General features: G+C 48.9%; 1 long non-coding RNA gene across 1 annotated transcript; it reads right to left on the minus strand.

Moving 5' to 3' along the window:
- Positions 1–15,517: 15,517 nt before the first annotated feature.
- On the minus strand, positions 15,518–17,404 carry LOC108582543. The gene is made up of 2 exons (XR_001896156.2): positions 17,288–17,404; positions 15,518–16,209 (listed from the first exon to the last, which is right to left on the minus strand). It is a non-coding gene; the product is annotated as an uncharacterized LOC108582543 (long non-coding RNA).
- Positions 17,405–22,389: the final 4,985 nt, after the last annotated feature.

Here is a 22,389-nt window from a genome sequence, read left to right on the forward strand (position 1 = left end):
TAAGACCCTCTGCAGGACCATAGGGAGGCAATCGAGTATAGAGGTTCTGGAGGATATAGAATAGGACAGTAATAGTGATTGTTCAAAGAGATCAGCTCTGAATGGTGTTTCGCCCAGTGCAGGGCAGTAGTAGGCAGTCAATAAATATTGGCCTTCTCATCATCATTGTTGTTAGGCAACGTGTTGGGGTGAGGAGAGAGATGGAAAGATGACAGAGATGCTGCTCATCTCATGAGATCCTTGCGGTCCTGGAAAGACCAGGCGGGCAGACAGATAAGCAAAGAAGCGCAAGTGCACGTGGTAAGTCTACACTAGCCGTATGTGCAAAGTGCTGTGAGGGCACAGACTGGGGTTGACCATGGACGGCTAGAAAGAGTGGGTAATATTTGGCCTGGGACTTTTAATTTAATCAACTTTTATGTTCTGGGGTACATTTGCAGGATGTGCAGGTTTGTTACATAGGTAAACCTGTGCCATGGTGATTTGCTGCACAGATCAACCCATCACCCAGCACCTATTAGCTGTTCTTCCTGATGCCCTCCCTCCCCCCACACCCCCCAGTGTGTGTGGTTCTCCCCCATGTGTCCCTGTGTTCTCATCGTTCAGCTCCCCCTTATAAGTGAGAGCATGCAGTGTTTTGACCTGGGACTCTGAAAAACAGAAGAGTTGATTGGTGCAGCCATTATGGAAAACAGTATGGAGGTTCCTAAAGAAATGAAACATAGAATAAGCATATAACCCAGCCATTCCTCTTCCAGGTACATACTTAAAGGAAATGAGATCACTATAGAACAAGAATATAACCCAGCCATTTCTCTTCCGGGTACATACTTAAAGGAAATGAGATCACCATAGAACAAGTATATAACCCAGTTATTTCTCTTCCGGGTATATACTTAAAGGAAATGAGATCACCATAGAACAAGCATATAACCCAGCCATTTCTCTTCCGGGTATATACTTAAAGGAAATGAGACCACCACCTTGTAAAGACATCTGCACTCCCACGCTCACTGCAGCAGCACTATTCACAATAGCCAAGATTTGGAAACAAGCAATGTCCTTCAATGAACGGATGAATAAAGAAACCGTGGGGGGTGTGTGTGTGTGTGTGTATATATATGTGTATATATATATGTGTGTATATATATGTGTATATATATGTGTGTGTATATATGTGTATATATATACACACACACATATGTATATACACACATATATATATAGAAAGCAAAAAGTAGATTTTTGTTGTATTAAGCCACTGTATATTTATATATATGATGATGTAGGCCTTAAATATACACAATAACTTTAAAACATTTTAAAATTAGTATCTCCTTAGGAGGAGACATGAATGGAACAGCATTTTAGACAAAGGGAACAGCATATATAAAGAGATGGCTTGTGACAGAGCTGACGTGATAAGGGAATGAAGAGAAACTCAGTGTCTCTAGGATCTGAGATGTGAAAGAGTGTTGGGAGAAGAAGAAAATGTTGTTGCAGAGAGGTAGACAGAGAGCGTGAGCTCACTGAGGGCCTTGTAGGCCAACCTAAGAAGTTACGTTGCATTTAAGAAGAAGTTAAGTTACATTTATTCTGGTGAGTAGGGGAAGCTTACACATTGAAGAACTGTTTTTCCTGATTGGGGTAATGTAGGCATCTGACCTAAAGGCCACTAATCCCCACACTGGCTCAGTCAATGGTCAAGGAGAAAACAAGTTCACATGATAAGCCTGGGCAAAAAGAGAAACTGGACCAATCAGAGGCTCTTTCTTGGTGGATTAGTCAGGACAGGACAGGTTATGTTGTAGTAACAAACATCATCAAAATCTCAGTGGCTCAACAAAACAAAAGTCTACTTTTTGCTTATAAAAAAATCTTCTGTGAGTCTGGGCAGCTTTCCAGGGAAGCTGCCACCATGCAATGACAGAGATTCCAGGCCACCTCCACCATGATGTCTTCATATCAACATGTGTTTCCATGGTAGCCAGGAGGAGACATGGAGAATCGTACCTCGGCTCTTCAACACTCCCACCGGAATGACACAAACCACTTCTGCTCACATTTCATTGGTGCACACAAAACACAAAGGCCATGACTAACCTCAGTGGGGTGGAGAAGACAATCTCACTATGTGCCCAGAGGGCAAGTAGAACTCAAAATAGCATCCATTGCTTGTAATGCCTATCACCCTTGGGAAGTACAGAAAGAGCTGGTTTTCACTGGGAGAAGAAGCTGAGAAGAGACTGAGAAGGAGAGCTTCCATAGGCACCTACTCAGGAGGCTGAGGCAGGAGGATGGCTTGAACCCAGGAGTTTGAGGCTGCAGTGAGCTGTGATTGCACCACTGCACTCTTTTGTAATGTTCCTCCCGGCTCTAAAACTTGGAGATTCTAAGATTTCACAGAAGTCTTATGACCTCTAGGAGTGGGGTGGAATACTGGTGGTACCAACGAAGGGGACAGGGGCCCAGACGGAAGTCGGTCCTTCTCTAACCAAAATTTCAGTACACCTTGGAAAAGGATTTGATTGGCCAATGGGGCTGGTAGTGCAGGACAGGGATGCTATTCCAGGCTTGGGTCAACATCTTCCAGTAGATCTTGATTCATGTTAGAAACCTCTGGATGGGGCCAGGCGTGGTGGCTCACGCCTATAATCCCAGCACTTTGGGAGGCCGAGGTGGGCGGATTACCTGAGGTCAGGATTTTGAGACCAGCCTGGCCAACATGGTGAAACCCTGTCTCTACTAAAAAAAGAAAATACAAAAATTAGCTGGGTGTGGTGACACAGGCTTGTAATCCCAGCTACTCAGGAGGCTGAGGCAGGAGAATCGCTTGAGCCTGGGAGGCAGAGGTTGCAGTGAGTCGAGATCATGCTGCTGCACTCCAGCCTGGCCAACAGAGCAAAACTCTGTCTGAAAAAAAATAAAAATAAAAAATAAATGAACAAAATAAAAGAAACCTCTGGATGGTAGAAAACGGAGGTGTGGGTAGAAGATGCAAGGGCGGGGCTGGGTTTAGAAGGCCTGAGCTCAAAGACTTAATTCCCCTGAGGCCTGAAGCCGGTGGCAACAGGCTTGGAAGGGCCACAAAAGCAGTCAGGGCCAGGATTCTCCCACTCCTATGGGTGCTGGGGCCCTGGCAGATGAGTGCAAGGCAGACATAGATCCTTTCTAGGGCATTTGGCCAGCAAGGAAAATACTACAGTCCTCTGCTTGGCCTGCAGAGGAGGAAGGGTGGTGGGAGCAGGGGTCATCACCCTGACCCCTCATCCCCTCAGACACCTCCAGATTGCTTCAGGGTTTGGCTCCCTAGGGATATAACTGATGCCACAAATCACAGGGTGGCAGGTCAGGGTGGCAGGTCAGGCTAGTTCTTTACAATGGGAATGGGAATCGAGGAGCCAGGAGTGGGGTCTGGTGGGAGGGTAAGGGAGGGGGAGCAGCCCCTGTGCCCGGCTCACTCTTGAGGGGTCACAGGGAGGGCAGGGAGGAGCCTTGTGCTGGGGGTGGGGGAAGCAGGGAAAGAAGAGGGGACGGAGGAGGAAGAGAGACAGGAAAACAGTGAAGGAGGGCCAGGTGTGGTGGCTCATACCGGTCATCCCAGTGCATTGGGATGCCAAGGCGGGTGGATCACCTGAGGCCAGGAGTTCAAGTAACACAGCTGGGCAACACAGTGAGTCCTTGTCTCTACAAAACAATTTTTATTCTTTATTTATTTACTTATTTTTTTTTTTTTTGAGGCAGAGTCTTGCTCTGTTGCCCAGGCTGGAGTGCAGTGATATGATCTTACTGCAACCTCCATCTCTTGGTTTTAAGCAATTCTCGTGCCTCAGCCTCTCGATCAACTGGGACTACAGGCACCTGCCACCATGCCTGGCTAATTTTTATAGTGTGTTTGTTTGTTTTTTTCTTTATTTACTTATTTATTTTTGAGACAGAGTCGCACTCTGTCGCCCAGGCTGGAGTGCAATGGCACGATCTCGGCTCACTGCAACCTCCACTTCCCAGGTTCAAGTGATTCTCCTGCCTCACCCTCCTGAGTAGCTGGGATTACAGGTGCCTGCCACCACACCTGGCTAATTTTTTGTATTTTTAGTAGAGATGGGGCTTCACTATGTTGGGCAGGCTGGTCTTGAACATCTGACCACGTGATCTGCCCGCCTCAGCCTCCAAAAGTGCTGGGATTGCAGGCCTGAGCCACTGCACCCGGCCTAATTTTTGTAGTTTTAGTAGAGACAGGGTTTCACCATGTTGGCCAGGCTGGTCTCCAACTCCTGACCTCAAGTGATCCTCCCACCTCAGCCTCCCAAAGTGCTGCAATTACAGGCGTGAGCCACCGTGCCTGACCTACAAGATAATTTTTAAAAACTGACCAGGTGTGGTGGGGCACACCTATGTATGGTCCCAGCTACTCAGGAGGCTGAGGCAGGAGGATGGTTTGAACCCAGGAGTTTGAGGCTCCAGTGAGCTGTGATTGCACCACCGCACTCCAGCCTGGGCAACAGAGTGAGACCGTGTCTCAAACAAAGACAAGAAAACAGTGGAGGAGAAGGAAAAAGAGCGGGGAGGAGAAAAGGACAAATAAAGGGAAGATAGAAAAAAAAGAGGAAGTAAAAACAAAGACGAGCAAGTCAAGGGGCAAGAAAGGAAGAAGGGAAGAGGAAGAGTGTGATGGAGAAGGAGGAAGCTGAGAAAAGAAGGTAAGGAAAAAGAGTGGAGGATGAATTAAAGGAGGAGGAAGAGGCCGAGGAAATGGAGAATAAAAATAAAGGTGAAAGGAGACAGAGAAAAACACAAGGAAAGAGGAAGAGGAGGAATTGAAACAGGAGAGAGAGAGAGAGAAGGGAGAAGCAAAGCTGCCAGGCACTTCCTGGGCCCTGGGAGCTGAAATGCGGGCACCGGAGCTGCCAGGAGGGGAGCTGGGGCAGGGCTGTTACGAAGAGCACAGTAGGCGCTATGAAGATCTATTGGGCCCCGCAGTGCCATTGTCTTCAGAAGGAATTAAAAACAAATTGCTGAGGGCCAGCACATAATTTAAAGACTCACGGCAATTTTATGACTTGCTAATGTTCCTAATTACATGCCCGTGAAAGGCTTAATTAATTGGGGGATGTAGCAAAAAGTGGAGCCTGTGTTTGTTATCATGGTTCCACTGCATTGATTTTAGTGCCTATGGAGAATTTAGGGCCTCTTTATTTGCACAAAGAAAATGCAAGTCTCTCGAAAAAATGCACATTAAGATCAACCCCTCGCTGCTATCTAATATACTTTCCTCTACTTAACCAAAGCGCTTGTAATCATATTTTGTAAATGTTGGTGCTGTTAATTGCATTGTGAGGGAAAATAGGTTCTGCTTGGCTGGTTGTGGAGAATTTTATAAAGTTCGTTCCTGGTGCCCCATTCCAGGGGACTCTTCCTAGGAAACTTGCGGAGAAGTTGGGAAGCCCAGCCTGGGAAGCTGGCACGGCTGCCCTGAGCTGCTCTGCTCCTGGCCTTGTCTTGACTGCCACTCCCTCTGCTGCCAGCGCCCTGATGGCCAAGGGGAGTTGGGCCTGCGCAGGAGTAGGATTGAGGGCAGTGGGCACGGGAGGAAGGCTGCACACGAATGTTCCTCTCAACAGCACTGGAACAGAGGACATTTCTGGTGTGGGCCCAGCCACACCTTATCTGTGAGGCCTTGGGTACGGCCCTTAGCTTCGCTAAGCCTCAGTTTCTTCATGTGTGACAGGGGGTGGTGGTCCCCACCCTGCTGACACCCTCAGATTGCTGTGATGGTCAAACAAGAGAACCGAAGTGAAGGGAGGTCCTGATGTCAGGCTTGTGACTGTTTCCATCAGCTGCTGTCTCTGCTCTTCCTTCCTTAGGGCACCACAGAGAAGTTCTTCCAGCTGGGAGCTCTGTGTGAGAGGGGCCACCACCCACATTCCGCCTTTTTTTTTTTTTTTTTTTTTTTTGAGATGGAGTCTCACTCTGTCACCCAGGCTGGAGTGCAGTGGCACGATCTTGGCTCACTGCAACCTCTGCCTTCCAGGTTCAAGAGATTCTCCTGTCTCAGCCTCCTGAGTAGCTGGGACTTCAGGTGCGTGCCACCACGCCCGGCTAATTTTTTATTTATTTATTTATTTTCAGTAAAGATGGAGTTTTACCATATTGGCCAGGCTGCTCTCAAACTCCTGACCTCAGGTGATCCACCCGCCTCAGCCTCCCAAAGTGCTGGGATTATAGGCGTGAGCCACCGCGCCCAGCCCACACTCTGCCTTTCTGCAGGGAGGAGATGGGCTGAGCCCTGAGATCCAGGGGAGTAGCAGTTCCTGTCACCGTCTGAGAAGCTGTTCCTGACGCTGCTCCCTCCCTGAAAATGGGCACTCGCCTTTCCTCTGGGCTCCCACTAGCCCAGAACTTTCCCCACGGGTTGTCATTGTCGGTGACTGCAAATCCCTTCAGGACAGGGACCAGTCCTCTCACCCTCCAGCCCCAGTGTGTCCCTAGAACCTGGTACCTTGGGAGACACTCAATAGCATTTTACTGAATGAATCAGTGAATCAATGAAATCATTAATTTGGGCAATGGGGCTGGGTCACAGTGGGCTAACCAGGCTCAGCTTCTTATTTCTTCCTCTCTGGCTGAGTTCGCTGATCAACAGTTTATTCCCATCTAACCCCTAACCCCCACCTCACACACACACTCCTCAGGGACCCCTCTCTGGGCAAAGAGGGTCTTCTTCCAGAGAAGATTGGAAGAGTTGGAATCTTAGATCCTAACAGGGACCCTGCCACCATGCTTCCTCCTTACAATCCATCCCCACATGGTGACCAAATGCAGATTAAGGGCCAGGTGCAGTGGCTCATGCCTGTAATCCCGGCACTTTGGGAGGCTGAGGCGGGCAGATCACTTGAGGTCAGGAGTTCGAGAACAGCTTGGCCAATGCAGTGAAACCCCATCTCAACTAAAAATACAAAAATAGGTAGGGTGTGGTGGCAGGTGCCTGTAATCCCAGCTACTTGGGAGGCTGAGGCACGAGAATCACTTGAACCTGGGAGGCGGAGGTTGCAGTGAGCCGAGATCACGTCACTGCACTCCAGCCTGGGTGACAGAAAGTGACTCTGTCTCAAAATAATAATAATAAAAATATATAAAAATGCAGATCAACTTATGTCAAGTTCCCGATTAAAGTCCCCCAAGCTACTTCCCATAAAAGCCTCTCACGGGGCCTACAGGGCCTATCACTGTGGTCAGTCCCATTCCTATCTCTCGCATCTCATCCTGTATTGCACTCCCTTAAAGTCACCTGCACTGCCCAGAACACTGTTTTCCTTCTGTTCCCCAACAGGCCAAGTTCAGTCTGGCCTTGGCCTTTGCACTTGCTGTGTCCTCTGCCTGGGATACTCTTCTCCATCTCTTTGCATGGCTGGCTCTATCTCCTCATTCAAGTCCCATCTCAAGAGTCTTCCTCCAGACCTCTTCCCTAACCACCAATCTCATGTCATTTCTTTTTTTAGCATGAGAGATAGACACAGTTTTGGGGTTCTCTGTTTGATGACTCCACAATATGAAATCCACAGGGCTCCCCATCGGGTGCTCACTGTTTTGGCAGATGCTCACTCATGGTTGTGTATTTCCTTGGGTGATGTGTGGTTTTGAAATGCGAGCTCAGGCTCAAAGAGCTTTATGTAGGAGAGTCATAGATGCCTGGATTGAAGGTTTGTCTCTCCAGAGAGGATGTGTATTTATCTCAACCCTAAGGCTGTTACCAATGTAGGTCTGTTTTAGTTCATTTATTGCCTTGGGTTTTTCTGCTCTCCGTGGGTGGTGTACAGCTGAGACCACCCCATATGAAGACAGACTGATGGTTATAGAATTCCCGGGAGAGGCTTTTATATTTTCTTTTTCTTTTTTGAGACGGAGTTTCACTCTTTCACCCAGGCTGGAGTGAAGTGGCACAATCTCAGCTCACTGCAACCTCCACCCCCCAGATTCAAGCGATTCTCCTGCCTCAGCCTCCCGAGTAGCTGAGACTACAGGTGCCCGCCACCATGCCCAGATAATTTTTGTATTTTTAGTAGAGACAGGGTTTTACCATGTTGGCCAGGCTGGTCTCAAACTCCTGACTCTTCGTGAGCCGCCCGCCTCAGCCTCCCAAAGTGCTGGGATTACAGGCGTGAGCCACCGCACCCAGCCACATTTTCTTTATATATGTGTGTGTGTGTGTGTGTGTATATATATAAATATATATATATATATATATTTTTTTTTTTTGAGACAGAGTCTTGCTCTGTTGCCCAGGCTACAGTACAGTGGTGTGATCTCGGCTCACTGCAACCTCCGCCTCTTGAGTTCAACCGATTCTCCTGCCTCAGCCTCCTGAGTAGCTGGGACTATGGGCACCCACCACTATGCCTGGCTAATTTTTGTATTTTTAGTAGAGACAGGGTTTCAGCATGTTGGCCAGGCTGGTCTCGAACTCCTGACCTCGTGATCCATCTGCCTCTGCCTCCCAAAGTGCTGGGATTACAGGTGTGAGCCACTGTGCCCGGGCTACATTTTCTTAAAAAAAAAAAAAATTCATTTTAGGGATGTAGTCTTGCTGTGTCATCCAGGCTGGAGTGCAGTGGTGCGATCATAACTCACTGCAGCCTTGACCTGGGATCAAAAGACCCTCCTTGCCAGGCGCAGTGGTTCACGCTTATAATCTCAACACTTTGGGAGGCCAAGGTAGGAGGATTGCTTAAGTCTGGGAGTTGGAGACTAGCCTGGGAAACATAGTGAGACCCCATCTCTACATTTTTTTTTTTTTTAATAAAAAGATAAAGAGAGAGAGATCCTCCTGCCTCAGCCTCCTGAGTATCTGGAACTACAGTGGCACCTGCCACCACGCCTGGTGGCTTTTTTCATTTTCACTAGAGTCCAGGTGAAGACAGGAGCAGTCTTCTTTGGTTTTGACTCCTGGAGATTTCTCTCAATTTTTGCCACCTTGACTATACCTGTGGTGAGACGTGTGTTGTATTTTACCAGCATTTCTAGGTGTTTTGTATTGGAAGGTTGTCTGCAGGGTGTCCAATCCATCGTATTGCTAAGGAATAGAGGTCTCTCAGGCATTCTCAATCATAAGTCCCACTTCTATTGTTTTCATAACACTTGTCGTACTCGAGACGATGATCGTCATTTGTTTATGTGTTTACTCTCTGCCTCCTCCCACTGGAATGGAAGCTCCATGAGGGCAGGAAGCTTGCTGCCTTGCTCACTGCTGTCCTCAACACCTAGACCAGCATCTGGCTCCCACAAATATTAACATTAGTTGAGTGATTAAATAAGTGAAAAAACCTGGGTTCAAATTTCAGCTTAGCAACTTGGGCAAATTACCTAGTCTCTCTAAACTCAGTTTTCTCATCTATAAAATGGGAGTAGTAATGTTTACCCTTACTTTAAGGGAGTTTTATGAAGATTAAATGAGATATTTGTCAAGAACTCCCTTGAATCAGTGCTGGACACTCAATAAGTGGTACTCTGACTGACGACTTCTGGGTCTTATGTGGTCCCATCCCGCCCACCTCCCAGGAAGACATATCTCCCTGCCCTTCCCACCAGGCTCTGCCAGTTGGAAATCATGGCTCTGCCCTTCCCACCTCTGTGCAGGAGCTAAGTGGCCCTCTCTAATTCACAAACATGAGGGACCACGTTCTTTCCCTCCAGCACGTGGCAGGCCCACCTGGCTTCTGTGTGGTTCACAGTCCCTCCTCCCTGCCACAAGGAAAGGCCTTGGTTTGGTGGGAGGTGGAGGTAGGAGATGAGAGAAAGGCCCATATCTGCACAGATAGCTGTAGGGGAGAAGGCCCGGGAAAAGAGGCCTGAAGGGTGGAGAGCTGCCTGCAGAGGGCTTAGCTGTGTGGGAACTTGGGATTCCTAGCCTGGCTCTGCCACTTACTCTGGTGGTCTTGGACAAGATATTTAACCATTCTGTGCCTCAGTTTCCCCATCTATAACACAGATGACTACTTATAGAGTGGCTACTTCGTTATTTATTTATTTATTTGAGATGGGGTCTCACTGTGTCACCCAGGCTGGAGTGCAGTGGCATGATCTTGACTCACTGCAGCCTCCATCTCCTGGGTTCAAGCATTTCTCATTCCTTAGTCTCCTGAGTAGCTGGGATTACAGGTGTGCATCACCACACCCAGCTAATTTTTTTATATTTTTGGTGGAGACAGAGTTTCACCGTGTTGCCCAGGCTGGTCCTGGACTCCTGAGCTGAGACGATCTGCCCCCTTGACCTCCCAAAGTGCTGGGATTACAGGCATGAGCCACTGTACCCAGTCTTAGAGTGGTTACTTTATGTAAGTGTTTTCAGAATAAATAAGTAAAGTGCTTAGAAGTGAGCCTGAGATTAATATGTTAATAACTATTACGTCTATTTTGTTCACTGCTGAATTTCCAGTACTTTGCACAGTACCTGCCTATAGTAGGCACTCAATAAATGTTTCCTGAATGGATGGATGGATGGATGGATGGATGGATGGATTGATGGAGGATGGATGCATGGATGGATGGATGGATGGATGGTGGATGGATGGGTGGATGGGTGGATGGATGGATGGATGGATGGATGAATGGGTGGATGCATGAATGGGTGGATGGATGGATGGACTGGCTAGCCTGAGAGGCCGGGAGAGTGTGTCCATCAGATCCCTCAGTGTGTCCTATTAATTTTGCTGACAATGTTAACAGAATTTAGGTAGACCCTGCCATATCATGGACTCCTAGAATGCTGGGAGTGGAGGGTCCTGAGAGATCTTCTCAGCTAGGTGTGGGTAGAACACTCCCCAGGGGCTTCTTCAAATGCCTGCTCTCCCTTCCCTTATGGAGATGAAGTCACCTTGGCTGGGTGTGGAGGAGCTCCTTGTTAGCTCTGATAGCTCTGTCTGTCAACTCTCCTTCATCTAATCCACCAGCCTCGGATTTCAGAGGAGGAAATGGAGGGCCGGAGAGAGACAGCAGTTTGTGAAAGGTCCTGAAGGGAGTTGTGAAGGAAACGACTCGCGTTCAAGGCTTCTGAGTCCTGGTTGCCTGCTCTAGTACCACGCCACTTCTCTGCGCCCTCTCCACCAGGCTGAAGCAGCTGGACTATTTACAGTCTTTTCAAAAATTTATGTATTTGTTTGTTTAGAGATGGGGTGTCTCTCCACTGCCGAGGCTGGAGTGCAGTGGCATGATCACAGTTCACTGCAGCCTCAAACTCCCTGGCTCAAGCTATCCTCCCACCTCAGACTCCCAAGTAGCTCAGACTGCAGGTGTGCACCACCATGCCCAGCTAATTTTTTCTTTTTTTGTAAAGACGGGGTCTCACTATGTCACACAGACTGGTCTGGAACTCCTGAGTTCAAGTGATCCTTCCATCTCGGCCTCCCAAAGTGCTGGGACTACAGGCGTGAGCCACTGAGCCTAGCCTTAAAAAATTTAAAAAAAATTTTTTTAAACAAAAAGGGCGTTTCTATGATAAGGATACACAGAAGACTTAAGAAACCATGGCTTTGGGAGGCCAAGGCAGGCAAATCACAAGGTCAGGAGATCAAGACCATCCTGGCTAACACGATGAAACCCTGTCTCTACTAAAAAATAGAAAAAATTAGCCAGGCGTGGTGGTGGGTGCCTGTAGTCCCAGTTACTCGGGAGGCTGAGGCAGGAGAATAACGTGAACCCAGGAGGCAGAGCTTGCAGTGAGCCAAGATCGTGCCACTGCACTCCAGCCTGGGCAACAGAGCGAGACTCCGTCTCAAAAAAAAAAAAAAAAGAAAAGAAAAGAAAAAGAAACCAAGGGCAGGAATGCAGCTGGCCTCGGGGAGTGATGCCTGGGTCCAGGCCTCGGAGGCATTAGAACCTTCTCTCCATTTCTCTCTCTCTCCCCCTCTCTCTCTTTTTCTGGGGGGCATGGTCTGGCACTGTTCTCTGTTGCCCAGGCTGGGGTGCAGTGGTGCAATCATAGGTCACTGCAGCCTTGACCACCCAGAATCAAGGGATCCTCCTGCCTCAGCCTCCTGAGTAGCTGGGACTACAGGTATACACCACTGTGCCCAGGAAATTTTTTTAAATTTTTTATCAAGATGGGGTCTCACCATGTTGCCCAGGCTGCTCTCCAACTCCTGGCCTCAAGCAATTCTCCGGCCTTGACCCCGTAAAATACTGGGATTACAGGTGTGAGCCACCATGCCCAGTCTCTGTATCTTCTTCAATTGTCTGTCACCATTCAGAGCCTCCCACCCCGTTCTTTTCTAAATTAGCTTTTTTATTATGAAATATTTCTCATACAAAGAAAACTATAAACAATAATATAATGATCACCCATGTATCTTCTACTCAGCTTTGTTAAATCTTAGCATTTTGCTATGTTTGCTTCAGATATATATCTTTTTAAAGAAACAAAACATTATATGTATAATGGAAACCCCTGGATGTTTCCCCCAAGACTCATTCTCCTCCCTCCCTTCCCAGAGGTAATCACCCTCCTGAATTTAGGATTTATTCTTTCAATGCAAGTTTTAACTACAGATTATAAATACGTAAGCATTATATTGTATGAGTTTGCATACTTCTAAACTTTATATAAGTGACATCCCATATATAAACTTCTGCACCTTGGGTGTTTTGTTCAGTATGTTTTTGGGTTTTATTCTTGTTCCTACATGTATCTCTGTGCCATATTTATTGAATGAAGAAATATGCCTCAATCTGTCCTTCATTTATTGATAGGCTATAATAAGCATCCTTGTATATTTCTCCTTGTGCACACATACAAGGGTTTCTCTGGGGCATATAACTAGGAATGAAATTGCTGGGTGACAGGTCTATCAGTTATCTATTGCTGCATCATAAACCTCCCCAAACTTAGTGGCTTAAAACAACATCTCTTTTATTTGCTAACAATTCTATGCATTAGGAATTCAGGCAGGGCACAGTGGGGACAGCTTGTCTCTTTCCACAATGCCTGGGATTGCATCCTGGGTGACTTAAACATCTGGGACAGCTCAACTGGGACCTGGCGTGTGGGCCCGTGGTTCTAGCTGTCAGGCGTGTTCCTCAGTTTTCGTTTCGGTAACCTCTCCATACGGCTAGCTTGGGCTTTCTCACAGCATGGTGGCCTCAGGATTCTAAGATGGAGTGTCCCAGAGAACAAGCCACCCTTTGCAAAGTGCTTATTAAGCCACTGCTTGCCTTACTCTTGCTAATAACCTATTGGCCAAAGCAAGTCAATGGCCAGCCCTAGAGTCAATGTGTGAGGATGTGGATACTGGAAGGTGTGAGTCATGGGAACTAACAATACAACAATAGGTACAAACATTAACAGTTTCTGAGATGTTGCCAAATGGTTCTCCAAAGAGGTAGTATCCATTTACAATCTCCCAACTCTTTTTTTTTTTTTTTTTTTTTTTGAGATGGAATCTGACTCTGTCGCCCAGGCTGGAGTGCAATGGCACAATCGTGGCTCACAGCAACCTCTGCCTCCTGGGTTCAAGCAATTCTCCTGCCTCAGTCTCGCAAGTAGCTGGGATTACAGGTGCATGCCACCATAATAAAAATAAAGTTTTTTTAAATTTTTAGTTGAGACGGGTTTCACCATGTTGGCCAGGCTGGTCTCGAACTCCCGACCTCAGGTGATCCACCCGTGTAGGCGTCCCAAAGTGCTGGGATTACAGGCGTGAGCCATTTCACCTGGCCTAATCTCCCAACTCATGAATAATCTCCTTCCCCAACAGTGTTAAGTTGTTCTACGTCCTCACATATACATGGGTATCGTCAGACTTTCATTTTTGCCAGTCTAACGGATCTGAAATGATGTCACACTGTTGGTCGTCGTTCTTGTGTTGCTGTCTCTCGGTTTTTTTTTTGTTTTTTTTTTTTTTTTTTGAGCCAGGATCTTACTCTGTCACCCAGGAAGGAGTACAGTGATGCTGTCATGGCTCACTGCAGCCTCAACCTTCTGGGCTCAAGTGGTCCTCCTGCTTCAGCTTCCTGTGTAGCTGGGACCACAGGTGCATGCCACCACACCTATGTAATTTTTTGAGTTTTTGTAGAGATGGAATCTCCCTTTGTTGCCCAGACTGGTCTCAAACTCCTGGGTTCAAGTGATCCTCCTGCCTCAGCCTCCCAAAGTCCTGGGATTACAAGCATAAGCCACTGTGCCTGGCCTCACACTGTTGTTTTAATTGCACTGTCCTGAACTAGTGGAGTCGATCGTCTTTTTCTATTTGTTGATCATTTATTTGGGTTTCCTTTTTTTGAATTGCCTGTTCCTATCTTTTGCCCATATTGCAGTCACTATTTTTTCTTTCTTATATTATAGTTTGTGTTTTTCGGATCCCTAATTTATAAATGTTTAACCTGACCATGGAGGGGATGTCTTCTCACTCCCAACCACCTGGAATAGGATGCTGTTACTGAGGACCTTGGGGCACAGACCTAGGTGGGGAATTTGGGGCTCTGGAGTCCTTTGGGTTCTGATTCTACTGGCCTCAGCATCTCTCCCACCCTCTGGGTGTCTCTCCCAGAGTTAGAATGCAGACGGGGAGACCCAGAGCCCCTCCATCACCATGGCCATTGACACTGGCTGCCTTCCTTTCTTGCCCCTTCCCTTCCCATGGCTTCAGATGGGTCTTCTCTTCCACCAGCAGAGACGGCCACCATTGGTCCCCTGGGAAAACTGGACAATGGTCTGAGCACAAGGTGAAAGAAAACTGGGAAATCTTCATATCCTGCGGATCCTACATATATCCTGTGCACCAGACATTGACCCTGAGCATACCTTGCCTTTCCTGCCTCTGTGCCTTTGCTTATGCTGTTCCCACTGCCTGGATGCCCCTACCTCTCACTAACCTCCCCTGCACGGATCCTCCAAGGTCTACTTCACTGGCCTCTCCATGAAAGTCCCCCTTAGGTGGCCCTTCCATGCCCACCATGGTGTAATCTATCTCTCTTTTGACATCATCCCATAGGATTTTTCTTTGTATTTGTTCCTTTTTACAGACCCAAATTTGGGTTCTAGATGGGACACGTTTTCTCAATAAATATGCTTAGTGGTTTAGGGTCCCTCCCAAAAAAAAAAAAAAAAACCCAAACCAAAAGTTCAGTTTTGATAAAGTTAACCACAATTTTGCAAGCAGAAAATCTAGAAAGAAGTGATGTCGACATAGCATGATCACATATCATGCGGCTATATAAATGTCAATAAAAATGAAATGAAATTAAGTTTATCTCTGAGTCACACTGGGCACGATTTAAGTGCTTCACGGCCACATGTGGCTAGTTACTATCATCTTGGACAGTACAAATAGAGAATAGTTCCATCACTGCAGAGCGTTCTATTGGGCCAGGAGCAGTGGGATTCATGTCTGTAGTCCCAGCCATTTGGGAGGCCAGGAGTTTGAGAACAGCCTGGGCAACATGGTTAAACCCTGTCCACACACACAGACACACACACACACACGAACAAATTAGAAAGTTCTATTGGACAGAGCTGATGTCTATTAGCTCTGTTTCACAGCTTCATATTGTTTCTATTTTGAAACACCTATATCAGGGGGAGAAAACAAAATTTCTTCATTGTTTAGGCTTCCAAAGGTCTAAGTATTACCCTGGTCTCAGCCCAGCCACTAATTTGTTGTGTGGCCATAAGAAAATCACCATCTCTCTGGGCCTCAGCTTGCTTGTCTATAAAATGAGGGAGCTGATGTAGAAGGGCCCCTCTGCCTCTGCCCAGCCTGTTCCGCCCGGGAGAATTGCTTATTTATGTCCTGGCAGGAAGAGCAGGGGAAGCGGTGGAGAGGGGAGAGAGGCGGAGGAGGAGAGGAGGAGATCATTAATGGCTCCCAGGTTCTTGCCTTTGATCAGGTTGTCTGGAGCGAGGTAAGCAGCCAGGAGATGGGGTGCTGAGAGGAAGTAGAGGGCCAGGTGAGGGATCAGGTGAGAGAGGCATCGGCCTGCGGTGGAATGGGGGAGGTCTTCCGTTCTGCCTGTCTCCACCTGGGAAGGAGCGCATGGGGGCTGGCCCCGCCACTCCTCCATTGTTCTAAGAGGAACTCAGTGTTGAGACGGGGTATTCCTGTTCCACGGGTTCTCCAGTCCTTGCTGCCAGAAATTCAAAGGCAAAGTGAGGGTTGATGTGCCTGGAGGAGAAGAAAAACTGGACTCCCTGGCAGACACCTGGCTGCCTGTCCATCCTACCTGTGAAGCAGAGGGGAGGAAGGAAATTAGCACACCTTGAAACAAGAAAGGGGTGGCCTTTTATGAGATGCTGGCTTTGAGGACTGAAGCATATCACTGGATTAGTGGCCAGCAATTGGGAATTGTCTTCTCTCTTTAGGGTGGTAGGACTCTCCAGTCGGGAGAGCCCTGGATATGGGATCGGAAGGTTTCCAATCCTAACTGCTGGGATAGGTTATTTAACTTCTCAAAGCGTCTGTGTCCTCATCTGAAAAAGGGGACCCAGGGCACAATGACGACTGAGGAAGAATGAGGCCGTCCCTATGTGTGAAAGCATCTGGCAGATAATAGATGCCCGATGCCTGTTTGGGAGTCCTCTGAAATCTGTGTTTGTGCCCTGGCCCTGACAGTTGTCCCCAGCCCAGGGCCCTAGACTTCGTGGTGAGGAGGGGGCCAGGACCCTTTGATCTCCCAACAGCAGCATCAATGGAGGGCTGAGTGGGCTGGGCGGGGTGGGGGCACTGGCGTCTGGGCCTGATTGGCACAGACCCAGGAGTCCAGATTTCAAAGGCAAGCTTCAAAGGCAGGGTTACCTGAATGTGGCTTCTTTTGTACCTGCTCAAGGAAGGAAAACAAGCCAGTGCCCCCTCCTGCCCCAGGATGGCAGCTCAGATCCTGGGAGATACTCCCTACCCCGCCTTCCTGCCCCAGGACGGTTAGTTTGATCTCTCCATCCGCAGGGTTTTTGTCTCATCAAAGCAGTGATAAAGGAGCCGATTGTGGTGGGCCCTGCCTGGTGTCACCTGTGGCCCAGGGCACCCCGCGGTGGGGAGCCGCACTAGCACCGGAGGTTATGGTGACATGGGGTTGGGGGAGGAATGAGAGAAGGAAGTCCAGGAGGTGCAGCTTTCATGGAAAGGGGAGCGGCAGCCCCGGTGAAGCAGAGCTGGCTGGGAGAAGTTTGAGGTTCAGGAAATTGACTGGGAATGTGGTGTGGGCGGTGCCCGTGGCTGCTGCTGGAGCCTGCAGGCAGTGGGGAGGCCGAGAGGGACTCCCCTCACCCTCTTCCTTCCTCCAGCTCTCAGAGTAGGCCACTTACCTGTCACCAGTCTGAGAGGGTCCCACCTCCCTCTGCTGGCTAGACTCACCCCTGCTGGCCCGGGATAGGGGGCCCTGCCAGCTCCTCCACCCCAGGGGTCAGCCACACCAGCATCTCTGTGATCTCAGCACAGCTCAACACTGCATCTCAGTGACCCCCCCCCACACCCCGCCCGCCCCCTGCCGTGCCTTGGCTGGGCCCTGGCAGGGCAGAGGGTTGAAGGAAGGGGAGTAGTCCAGCCCCTCCCACAGTGGAGCTAAAGCTGTTCCAGTGGAACAGGCCAGGGCAGGAAGCCGCTGGAAGATGAATGACATGCTTATTCTTGTCGAGTTGCCCACACCTTGGCCTGAAATCCTGGGGCCTCAACCATGTGGATAAACTCTGCCCCTTGAAGAAAAGCCTCTACCGCCTCACCTGCCTCCACCCTTCCCAGAAGTTTCAAAAGCCCAGGAACCTTGGATGACCAGGACTCTCTTGGGTTTGGTTTCCAGATCTTAGGTTTCAAAGTAGAGCACCAGGTGTAAATTCATTCATTCATTCATTCAGCAACATTTTACTGAACACCTCCATGTGTTAGGCATCCTTACCAGAAGTCTGCAATTTAGGCCTTTTTTTTTTTTTTTTTTTAATATTTGACTTTTTTTTTTAAATGGGGTCTCACCATGTTGGCCTGGCTGGTCTTGAACTCTTGAGGCTCAAGCGATCCATCTGCCTCAGCTTCCCAAAGTGATGGGATTACAAGCGTGAGTCACCGTGCCCAGCCTAGGCATTTTTAAATACTTGAGGAAATGGAGAGTCCAGGAGGTTAAACAACTTGGCCGAGGTCACACAGCGGCTGAGGGGCAGAGCTCTTTGCACCGGTTTTTGCCCCTGCCCCACCAACTCCCAGCTGGAGGGTGAGGGAGGAGGGCTCTCCCAGCCCAGCTGGAAAGGGGCCTTTGTACTCCCTCTGCAGCTGCGCCTGAGCTTGGTAGACCTGTTAGTGCCTGGAGTCTGTTGTGCTGCCTGGGCAGGCGCTAGTCTGGGCTGTGCTGTGAGACAGAGCGAGCCCTTCCTATGGGGTGCAGCTGTGTCGTTGTTCCCTGGGTCACACTTCCTCATCAGCAGTGAGGCAGGTAGACTGTCTAGGTGGCTGCACTTGAGTATTTAAAAAATATGAATGCCTCTTCCCCTACCATTCCCACCTGTCCCAAGAAATTCTGATTCTATTGGTCTGGGCTGGGCCGCACGCCTCTGTACTTTCGAAAGTTCTCTAAATGAGTTAAGTGTGCAGCCAGGACTGAGAACCTCTCGAACTACATGATGTCTACTTCGGTGAGCTAAAAGTGGCAGCCCAGCCCCTTCCCCAGGCTTGAGGCCATGGGCACAACTCTTCACCATCACAGCCGCCCATGGCCTCTGAGTCTCTGTTCTCAGGGTCTCTTTAAGGAGTTGTGTGCTAGGTTCTGATGGTCAGAGGGACCGGCCCTGTGAGCCAGGTGGCCTGGAGGAGGCTGGCGGGAGCAGGTGCTTTAGTAGGAGTCGGGGGAGGAAGGAGGAAGGGAAACTCTCTCAGGCCTGGGGCAGGGGGCAGAGGGACTGAGGTCCTCCCTATTCTGGAGAGAAGCAGCTCCTTGGTCTGACGTTTTGGGGCCAGCAGGGGCAGGGACGGGCGTCAAGACCATGGTGCCTCTGGGGAAGGTGAACCTGGTGCCCTTGGCCACTTGCCCTCCATCCCTGCACACAGCTTTCTCACACTCACGTGGGAGGGGAGGGAACTAGGGGCACCTTGACTCTCCTTCCAGAAAGATCTGCTGACAGAGACAAACCCCCACCCCCACCCTTTCTGGCTGAGGCTGGCAGGTGCCTCAAGCGGTTCAGGCTGGGGAGGGCCCCTCCCTCCCGCCTTCCCCTGTACCCACAGCCACAACCTGTCAGCCTCAGCTCTCCCAGAGTCTGTGTGCGCTGCTCAGATTTGGGGGCCCCAGGCAGCGGGAAGAAGGGGCCTTTGAGACCTGGGCCCGTCCCTCCTCTTTTCAGATTTCAGCTGGAGCAGGGTTTCTCAAACTGTGATGGGTAGACACATCACTCCCAGCTCCTGTTCAAACAATTTCTGATTCAGAAGGCAGGGCCTGACACTCTGCATCCCTAGCAGGCTCCCCTGGGGTGCTGTACTGCCGGTCTGTGGACCACACTTTGGGCAGCAAGGAGCTAGAACACCCACACGGATGTTCTCTGAGCCCAACCCTCTCATGGGCCTGGCAAGCAGCTGGCACCCACCAGGGTAGGACCAGGCTGGGCCAGGCTGGGCAGACAGCCACCATCCCCTGGTACCCCTAACGAACAAGTGGTCCTCACCAGCCTGGCATGTGGCACCCTTGACGGCTCAGTGCCCAGAATGGGGAAAACGTAAAATCTCATTTCAAGCCCCAATGATGGTTTGGTTCAGCTTTCCTAGCTTTTTAGGAACTTAATTCCATGCATTTTTCTTAAATGCAAGACTGCAAGGCACCTGCTTAAAATGATTTTTTTCCCCTCTACATTTGAGTAGAGACAGGCAGAGGAGGGGAGGGAAAGGCTTTTCCTCCCTTTTCAGGGCTGTGCATCGCTCTGTCTCTGCTGTGTCTGTTTTGACGTCTGTCCATGTTGGCTTCTCTTATCTCTGTTTCTATTTTTCCCTTGAAATAGTGCAGAGCTTCGCATCTGTACAGACCTGAGTTGGAGTCCTTCTTCTGCCACAGTTGATTAGCTCTGTGACTTTGGGCAAGTCTCTTAACTTCTTTGAGTCTCAGTTTCTTAATGTCTAAAATGGGTTCATTATTAGATGCTTGTTAGAGTGGCTGTGAATATTTTTATTTGAAATCATACACACAAATGTCCTTTGTAAGGTGAAAAGGATTGGCCAAGGATATAGGATCATTATAAGGCAATGATTAAGAGCACAGGTGAATCCTGACTTCACCAGGTATCAGTTGTGTTGGGTGAGTGACCTAACTGCTGTGAGCCTCAGTTTCCCTATTTATAAAAAGAGGATAATTATACTATCACCCCACAGGATTACGAAGAGGGGTACACAAGATTACGTGTGGCTACTGCTCAGCACAGGGACACACACACACACACACACACACTCCAAGTTGGGCTCATACTGCTTTTCCCCTTTAACACTAGATCACGGACGTGTCGTCATATTGTTGTGTATTGTTGATGCATATATCCTATCAGATGAATGGATGAAAATTAGAGGACTACATGCTTCATTGTTGGTCATTATGGTTGTTGGGCTGAGGGTCTGGAGTAAACATTTACAAAAAGAAAGAGGGCCCAATCATCATTTCCTTTCCCTCCTTTTTGGCCAAACAGATAAGAGGCCACCTCCCTGGCCCATGAGCCCCTCACCCAAGGCTTTGGCCAGCTTTGGCCTCTTCACTCAGCACATCCTGCTAGTTAGGAGCACAGAATCCCTTTCCTTTAAGGGGTTCCTCTGTGAACCCCTGGCGCTGCAGTGCTGGCATTGGATGTTACAATTTGCCCATTGCTATCAGAACTGGACAAGTGACCCAACAGGTATTCTTGGAATACTGAGGCAGACAGGCTAGCACGAAGGCCTTCTTGACATTGAGGAAAAAGTACAGGTAAGGATGAGTGACCGGGGTGCCCCAGGGCTGCTGGCAAGCCCTCACTTCTGTTTCTGCCGGAGGAGGGCTGCCCAAAGGTGGAGGGGGTCTTTGGGGCATTAGGGTGAGCCCCAGCTGAACAAGGAAGGCAGGTTCCCTTTCCACTCTTCCTCTCAGGAAGTCCCACCACTTACTAGGTTGGAGGAGACCTTAACTCATCTATCCGTCAGTTTTCTTACATGCTATAGGGGCATAAAAGAGCATCTATTTCACTGGGCAGTTGGGAGAATTTCATGAATCCACATCTTAAAACAGCACATGCTGGCTGGGCGCGGTGACCCACCGCCTCACTTTAGGTCAGGAGTTCAAGATCAGCCTGGTCAACATGGTGAAACCCTAACTCTACCAAAACTGGGAAAATTATCTGGGTATGGTGGCCCATGCCTATAATCCCAGCTACTGGCTGAGGCAAGAGAATCGCTTGAACCCGGGAGGTAGAGGTTGCAGTGAGCCAAGATCCTGCCATTGCACTCCAGCCCGGGCAACAAGAGCAAAACTCCATCTCAGAAAACAAACAGACAAATAAAAAACAGCACATGTCCTTCAGTGAAGGTTCAAATAATACAATCTTAGAAAATTTTGTGGTTCCCTGTCTCAGTCTGTCTGTGTCCTCTCTTTGCCCCTTTAGCCTTCCCAGCATCTCATGGTCACCCACACCCCTACAGCCTTCCCCTCCAGGAAATGTAACCTCTCCAGGGAAGCTTCCTGAGCCGCAGGGCTCACTCTCGAATTATGTAAAGAGTAGCCACAAACCTACAAAGAGCCACCCCACCCCGGCTGAAGCAATGTGTCCAGAGGCCACAGGGACACAGGGTGGGATGATGGAAAGAAATATGTCACGGTGGGCAGAGTCCCAGAAACTGGAGGTTCCCCAGCTTCAAGAACACAACCTTTGTTGTCAGGAGTGTTGTTTCATGAAGGGCCATATGAAGCAGCCTTCTACATCCCTAAAAGATCCAGCAAGAGTCGGTGGATTAAATTAAAGCAGCAGAGATTTCAGTGGGATACAGGGAAGGCTCTCTTGATAGCCCAGGATAACACGCAGGAGAGGCTAGGGAAAGACGGCTGTGTTGCCCTGTCCCAGGAAGGGGGCCTGGAGAGGATTAGGTCTCAGAGTTGGCGTAGGTGCTCAAGAAATGCTGGTCAAATGAAGAAACTGGTGCAGGAGGGTGTGCGATCTCATCGCTCCTAGTCTACAACTCAGTAATTTAATTTTGAAGTGATTCCTAAATTTCCTTTAAGCTTAAAGAAAAAATAATCCACATGAGCTTGAAGGTGGCATTCAGCAAAGGGCTTCACTGACAGGGGCCCCCACCCGCACCCTCCAAGCTTCCCGAAGGCACGTTTGGCTAAGAGACAAAGTTCGAGGTGGGAAACCCGGCTGTCGATACAGTCACTCTCTGCAATCAGGCAGAATTAATTGTGTGAACACCATTGATCAAACCA

The sequence above is a fragment of the Papio anubis genome, chromosome 17 (genome assembly GCF_008728515.1).
Source record: "Papio anubis isolate 15944 chromosome 17, Panubis1.0, whole genome shotgun sequence".
Taxonomy (NCBI): Eukaryota; Metazoa; Chordata; class Mammalia; order Primates; family Cercopithecidae; genus Papio; species Papio anubis.